The following is a 7,500-nucleotide window of genomic DNA, read 5'->3' as shown; positions in this document are numbered from 1 at the left end:
ACGATTGACTCTTCCGCCTAACACAATTTTTATGGTTATTACCTTCACCTCCGATCGTCAAAGTAGGTCATATACTACGGCTCCCTCTCGCTGGCTGAAGAGATTATTTGCCAGTCATGTAAATTATGATCCATAACTTTGTTGCTTTTGCAAGTTATGCGGAGGGAAGGCTGCCGATGCCTAATATTTATTCTCTCTCTCTCTCTCTCTCTCTCTCTCTCTCTCTCTCTCTCTCTCTCATTTTCAGGCACCCGTTCTCACACAAATTAATGCACACATACAGTGTATATTTCATATACATACATATATATATATAAAGATATATATATATATATATATATATATATATATATATATATATATATATATATATATATATAAGTTATGAACTTCTAAATTTGGAAGTTCTTTGAATTGGGTTGCAATAAAAAATAATATTCATATACTCTGATCACCAGCATTGCCAACTGTGAAGATTAACAAGCTGATGTCGTTGTAAAGCAGAGTAACTTTAGCAGTTCCGATTGCCTCTATAAATGGCAGGATAAAGGATTAAAGGAATCTGATACAAAATAAATACTGGTGCGACTGTCTTACCATGTTTGTACAAGATATAAGCACTTATCGATTACAATTATACCTCTGTGCTCACAAGGAAAAATGTGAGCAATCTAGTTTCTTCTTCTCTTTGAAGAGTGGCTATAACATTATGGCTTCTGAAGCCTCTATCTCAAAAGTGATGGACACCCGATAAAAATAATTACAGTGAACTAACATATTAAAATACTTAGAAAAGGATGTTTGCCCAGTGGAATTCAGGAATCGTAGCGACCAGGAACATTAAAAGCTGTTTAATTTAGCCATGTGTTTCTCTGGATCTTAGTACATTCTCATTTGTTAAGTCCAAATTTCCTATATTTGTTAGTATATATCCTTAAGTCTCAGGGCTCATATGACTTTGGAAAGATTTCAAACTATGTGTTTTTCTGCTTATTTGAAAATTGAATTGCCTTCAGTGCAGGTATCCTTATACATTAGTATAATGAAAACATAGCTTATGACACTTCACATAATTTTCATGTTATCTCGAGCAAATACGGAATGTTATTGTTCGTTTTGAAAACTGCTGGTTGAGGGCTGGAGGAAATGACGATAAATCTGAGGAAGGGGCTTCCAATCTCTGTGAACGTTCCGTTTCCTCTCACAAATTGCATTTTGCATTCCGCCTCGAAGTCTTGTCCAGAATAATCAGCTGTCATTCTGCACTCCTCTTTACCTCTTGACAGGAGGCTGGGCATCGCAGGAACGGTGGAAATCAATATGAAAGCCAAACAAAATATGAGGACTAAATCTAATGAAAATAAATATAAAAAATATGAAAAATTTCATAAACGTAATGTTAGCCCTTTAAAATTTCATCAAATCAGAGAAAAACAAGAGGCTGGTCTGTTACTCTGAAAATTAGGCCAGGATAACAATCCTTTTCTTTACTTACTCAAGAGATTCTGAGATCTAGAAGAAAAAAAGATCACAATCAATTTCATTTTTTCGTTTGATGTGACTTTGGAAAACTGGTAAATGCAAAAATATATATATTTTTAAATCAGATTTACAAGGGGGTAATAATGATCAAACAAATAACAATGATAAAATTAGAATACCTAAAGTATTAATGATAACATTTTCAGTTCAATAATTAATAGGAAAATATGCGAATAACTAAAATGTACAATCATAACGTAAATAATAATAATAATAACACAGAATGATTAACCTAAAAAAGCGATTTAAGGAACAAAAGAACTTTTCACATTACTGAAATTCTAAGGAATTTTTATAGTCCAGGATCCATGCTGCATATCCGTAAAGGAGTGGATGTGTGAGCGCTTTAGGGTCAAAAAAATTTTCAAAAGTGGCTGGTGACTTAATTGAATTTGGATAGACATATTAATTTTGGGACATATCCATACTGGCGGCCATTTTCAAAAAGAAAACGGGAATATCATAAATGACCCCAATATCGGAAATATAGCCCTGTTAAAGCTATCAGATATACAGGGATGGAATATAATAATTTTAGGCTCCCGTACTGATTTATTAATTCCGAGGTAGCCACCCGAATTGGATATTGAAGACATCTGTAGCTTTATATATATATATATATATATATATATATATATATATATTATATATATATATATATATATATATATATATAGTATGTATATACATATATATATATATATATATATATATATATATATATATATATATATATATATATATATATATATATATATGTATGTATGTATATACATATATATATATATACTATATATATATATATATATATATATATATATATATATATATATATATATATATATATATATATATATATACATATGTATAAATATATATATATATATATATATATATATATATATATATATATATATATATATATATATATATATATATATATATATATATATATATATATATATATATATATATATATATATATATATATATATATATATATATATATATATATATATATATATATATATATATATATATATATATATATATATATATATATGTATATATGGATATGTTGGATATTGGACAAAATCCTTCGCAAAAAAACAAAAGATGTGTTATCAACGAACATGAAAAACTAGATTTTTCTACGTGAATGCTTATTGAGGTCTGGTCATTCCTTCTATCGGTTACAATGAATGAAAGGAGGTGGGGGCGTGGGGAGCGGGGGTTTGGGGGGGTGGGGGTGGAGGATATTACGTATTTCAATCCAAAATTTTTTCAGTACTCCAGAAAATATATGAAAAGTATAAATTTTTTTATCATACTCACCCAAATGAGGATAGACTTTAAATGCTAATATTCGTCAACACTTTAATTTCAATTCTAATCATATTGCTTATCCAAATTGTATTATAATTTAATGAATTCTTTCTTTGAGAGCGAAATGGATCTGTCGTTTCCTGTCATTTTCATATTATTCTGTTATCACTTCGGCATGCTTATTTCATGTTTTTTATCTTAATACTACTGTCTATCTTCCCAATTCTAAAATACATTAATAATTTGGCAAAAACATTGATATAAGAATATGTGCAACATCAATTCCACGGCTATATATCTTGAATACAACTGTTTTGAAAAATTTCATTACATTAACTCAGACCATCCCCATACATAGCCTTATTTAGTTCTTTCATATTAATCAAACAAGAAAAGAAAAGGTTTCAAGGAAGCATACAGTTTACCTCTTCACCTTTGCAATCCAAGTTCTACCCACTAAATTATACTCCGGAAAAATATTGCTTGATTCTTTTTGGTGTAATATTTTCTTTCTGATTCAACTACAGAGCCAGCATATATGTTATGTTTGACTAAATTGTTATCTAACTCTTCGTCTGTCTCCTTCTCTACCTCGTAACCAATATCTACTGCCAATTGCCGCTCACCAAATGACAGACATTCATTAAAAGGTTTCAATAACACCATATTATTTGTCAAAAAGTCATATATTCATTAGGTATGTTGGGTTTATCAGACATCAGTGACAGCTTTATTTATTTATTTATTTATTTTTTTAAGAGAGCTAGTTGAAATTAAACAAAAAAAAACCTTTAACTAGTCGCTGAGCAGCTTTGAAAATAGACCATTCCAGTTCTCCCAAAGTCGTATACAGGTTCACATTAACCAAGCACCCGGCTAGAAACAACTTGCTCCAACCATTCAGATAGTAACTGTGCAGTACATCACGGTATTGTTACATATTTCTTCACGAATTATCAATATCAATGATTTTTTTAGGAGTGATATTTCCATATAAATAATTCACCTTAAACCTCGATTTCTTCGGTAATAACTTATCCAGTTAGAAAACCTATCCTGAAGCTATCAGATTTTAACTCACTTTACTCGACAGAATAACTGACAGTAACCAACTACCGTCACGATTGCTAGCTATTATATTTACATGAATTCTATTCAACCTCAAACTGTTTGTCCTAATAGGGGGGTGATTCCAGGAGATAAACAACAGATAAGTCACTACCAGATGGTAATTTAGTTAGTGAATAGTGAAAGGGTCGGCCACTATACAAGATATTGTAGTAACTGGGCCTTTTACTGACATGAAAGGACACTAACTTTCCTTTATTAAGAAAGGGAAAGACGTGGAAAGCATATTTTCCACTATTTCCTTCCCACCCACGCTGTGATGCGAGATAATGCGCTCATATTTTAGAAGCTCTCTCCTCAGTTTCCTTGTTGACTGTTAAACAGACCTTTTTTAAAATTCGAGCCAAAATCGAATTCGCAGTCAAGCATGAATCTAATTTCAGTTATGGGATCATATCTTGTAACGTAAATTCTGTGCTGTGTACTCGTCTTGTTTTATTAGTTTATAATGGTTGACTGATAAGATGTATTAGTAAATGTCAAACCTAGAGTTTGGAGAAAGAAAATAGAGTAGCAAATCTCTGCTTGGCATAGGAAGAATATCATTTGGTTTTCGTTTTCTTATTAGAACTATTTTTATGTGTGTTTTATTTTTATCAAACGTTCTATACATAATGGAAAAAATGAAAGAAAGAAAATCAATGGGAACTCAAAATGAGTACTCTGCCGGCAACAATATTGTATTTCAAGTTTAAATTAATACTGCAGAGTATAGAGAACCTATTCACATTTAGTAGAAATTATCCTAAATGGCCATAAAAAACTAAGGCTTGATTAGATAAAGATATTACTTTAAGTTCTTGTTCCGAGATAGCATTTTGCTTGATGAAACTGAATATCGGACTAGTCTTTGTGTTATGCTAAAGGTAAACTTTCCTTTTCCATTTTACAGAGGTATGTGCAGTTTATTGCTACCAGAAACGTTCCCAAGTTTTTTTAATGCAAAAAGTGGTTACGCTAGGGTCTGAGGAGAGAGAGCTTCTGAAAGACATCACTAGGAGACCAAAGGGCATCAAAAGAGGTTGGAGTGGGAAAGGATTCCCTGAAACGAGACTTGTTCTGCCCGTAGACTTAGTAACTAAATCAACTTTACCGGTTTATCATGTCCCATTTTGGTTTGCATATGACTTGCTATCTGGAAAAGAATACTGTGTGGGTAAGACATCACTGGCACGAAAGGGGTTGGGGGGCATCAGGATTGTCACCATTCATCTAAGCAACCATGAAAACTATAGCTTATACAGTAATATCTGTCGTTCTCGGTTATTTTTACATCACCCTATTCTCACCCCCAATCCCTTTCGTGCCAGTGATGTCTTACCCACAAAGTATTCTTTTCCAGATAGTAAGTCATATGTAAACCAAAATGGGGCATGATAAACCAGTAAAGTTGAATTAGTTACTAAGTCTACGGGCAGAACAAGTCTCGTTTCAGGGAAAGTCTCCCCACCCCAACCCCCTTTGGTGCCCATTTGCCTTTGGTCCTAATGATGTCTTACCCCCACAGTATTCGTTTTTTACAGAGAGCAAGCGATATGTACACCAAGATTGGTTGAAATCTGAATGCACTTCAGAGTTATGCTGGAACATGCACACATACATTCATTTATATTTGTATATATATATATATATATATATATATATATATATATATATATATATAATATATATATATATATATATATATATATATATATATATGTATATATATATATATATATATATATATATATATATATATATATATATATATATATATATATGTGTGTGTGTGTGTGTGTGTGTGTGTGTGTGTCTGTGTGCGTGTGTATAGAACAAAGAACATGAGAAATACTGAGGAAGACCACTTTTACCTAACATTACACGCTCCATTGAACTGAATTTTCGAACATTGCCACCAATGCCAGCTGACAGGAAGACCACTGCTCAGTTTGAATGGACAAGAAACGATGGATTACTGGAGAATATTGGAAAGTTTATAAAGGCATATCTTCATTATGCGAAGGCTGATGATTTGTGAAACAAGTTTCATGAACCCCTGTCTTTATACTCAAATATCACTGCTAAAAAAGATGTAACGGAAGGTAACTGTACACCTGGCAAGGGTGTAAATTCTATCTATCAGTGTTAGGGAAAAAAACGCAAATTGAGGCAATACTTTTTAAAAGAGAAAGATTCCTTGAGGATGTTAAGGCCCAAACAGGAGAACCGTTTTCCAGTGAAGGTATAACTAAATATTTAAAGCATATGACATTCGTGCTCTGTTGATATATGAATTCTTCTGAACTATTCCATATTTCTATATACAGGAAAAAGATCGGGAGATTTTGACATACTCGTCATCACCTTTGTTGGAAAAGGAAGCCTTCTGAAATTTTTTGGTATCAATAGTTTTTATACTTTTAGGTACAAGGTAAAAGTTCCTAGGTATGCGACCCTAGCGTAATCACTTTTTGCTTTAAAAAAATCTTGCGAACGTTTCTGGTAGGATTAAACTACACATACCTCTATAAAATGGAAAAGGAAAGTTTGCCTTTAGTATAACACAAAGACTAGTCCGGTATTCAGTTTCATTAAGCAAAGTGTTATCTCGGAACAAGAACATGGAGTAATGTCTTCATCTAATCAAGTCTTAGTTTTGCTGAAGGTTTTTTGTTGGTCATTTAAGATAAGTTCTCCTTAACCTGAATAGATTCTCGATACTCTGCAGTTTCAATTTACACTTGAAATACAATACTGTTGCCGGCAGACTACTCATTTGCCTTTCGCCTCATTATAAGGTATTCTTTTCTTTCTTTCATATTTCCACAATGTATAAGAAAGTTGGATAAAAAAAAGCACACATACAAATCGTTCTAATAAGAAAACGGAAACCAAAAGATATTCTTTCTATGGCAGGGTGAGATTTGCTACCGTATTTTCTTTCTCCAAACACTTGGTTTGACATTTACGAATACATCTTGTTATTTATCTACCTTTATAAACTAATAAAACAGGACGAGTGCACAAAACAGAAATTAAGGTATAAGATAAAATCCCATAACTGAAATTAGATTCATGCTCGACTGCGAATTCGAATTTCGAAAACTAGATCGTTTAGGTATCCAGATCCCAAAATTCGTAGACTCCAAAACCACTGTTTTTAATTATTCTAACTATGTTTTATCTAAGAGAGAAGAATTCATCTTGTCTTTGGGCCTTGATTTTTGTTTACCAAATTTTAAACCAAGTTTTAGTAATTTTTATTTGCCACTAGAAATCCTTTTTGGACGACTTCGGTCGTTACAACTCCCAGGTGACTTACCCGGTTTACAGAGAGACTTGCAAAGCATTGCTCACAAAACTTTCTCTAAATTATGTAATAACTGGTTTCCTTTCTTTCGTAAAGATGATTATATGTTACTAAAAACCTTATCCAATAACCCAGACATTGTCATAACCAGACCGGATAAAGGAAGAGGCACAGTGATACTAAATAAAAATGACTATGTACAGAAAATGAAT

Source organism: Macrobrachium nipponense, chromosome 36 (genome assembly GCF_015104395.2).
Source record: "Macrobrachium nipponense isolate FS-2020 chromosome 36, ASM1510439v2, whole genome shotgun sequence".
Lineage (NCBI taxonomy): Eukaryota > Metazoa > Arthropoda > Malacostraca > Decapoda > Palaemonidae > Macrobrachium > Macrobrachium nipponense.
The sequence above is the reverse complement of the archived record's forward strand: the minus strand, read 5'-3'. Positions refer to the sequence as shown.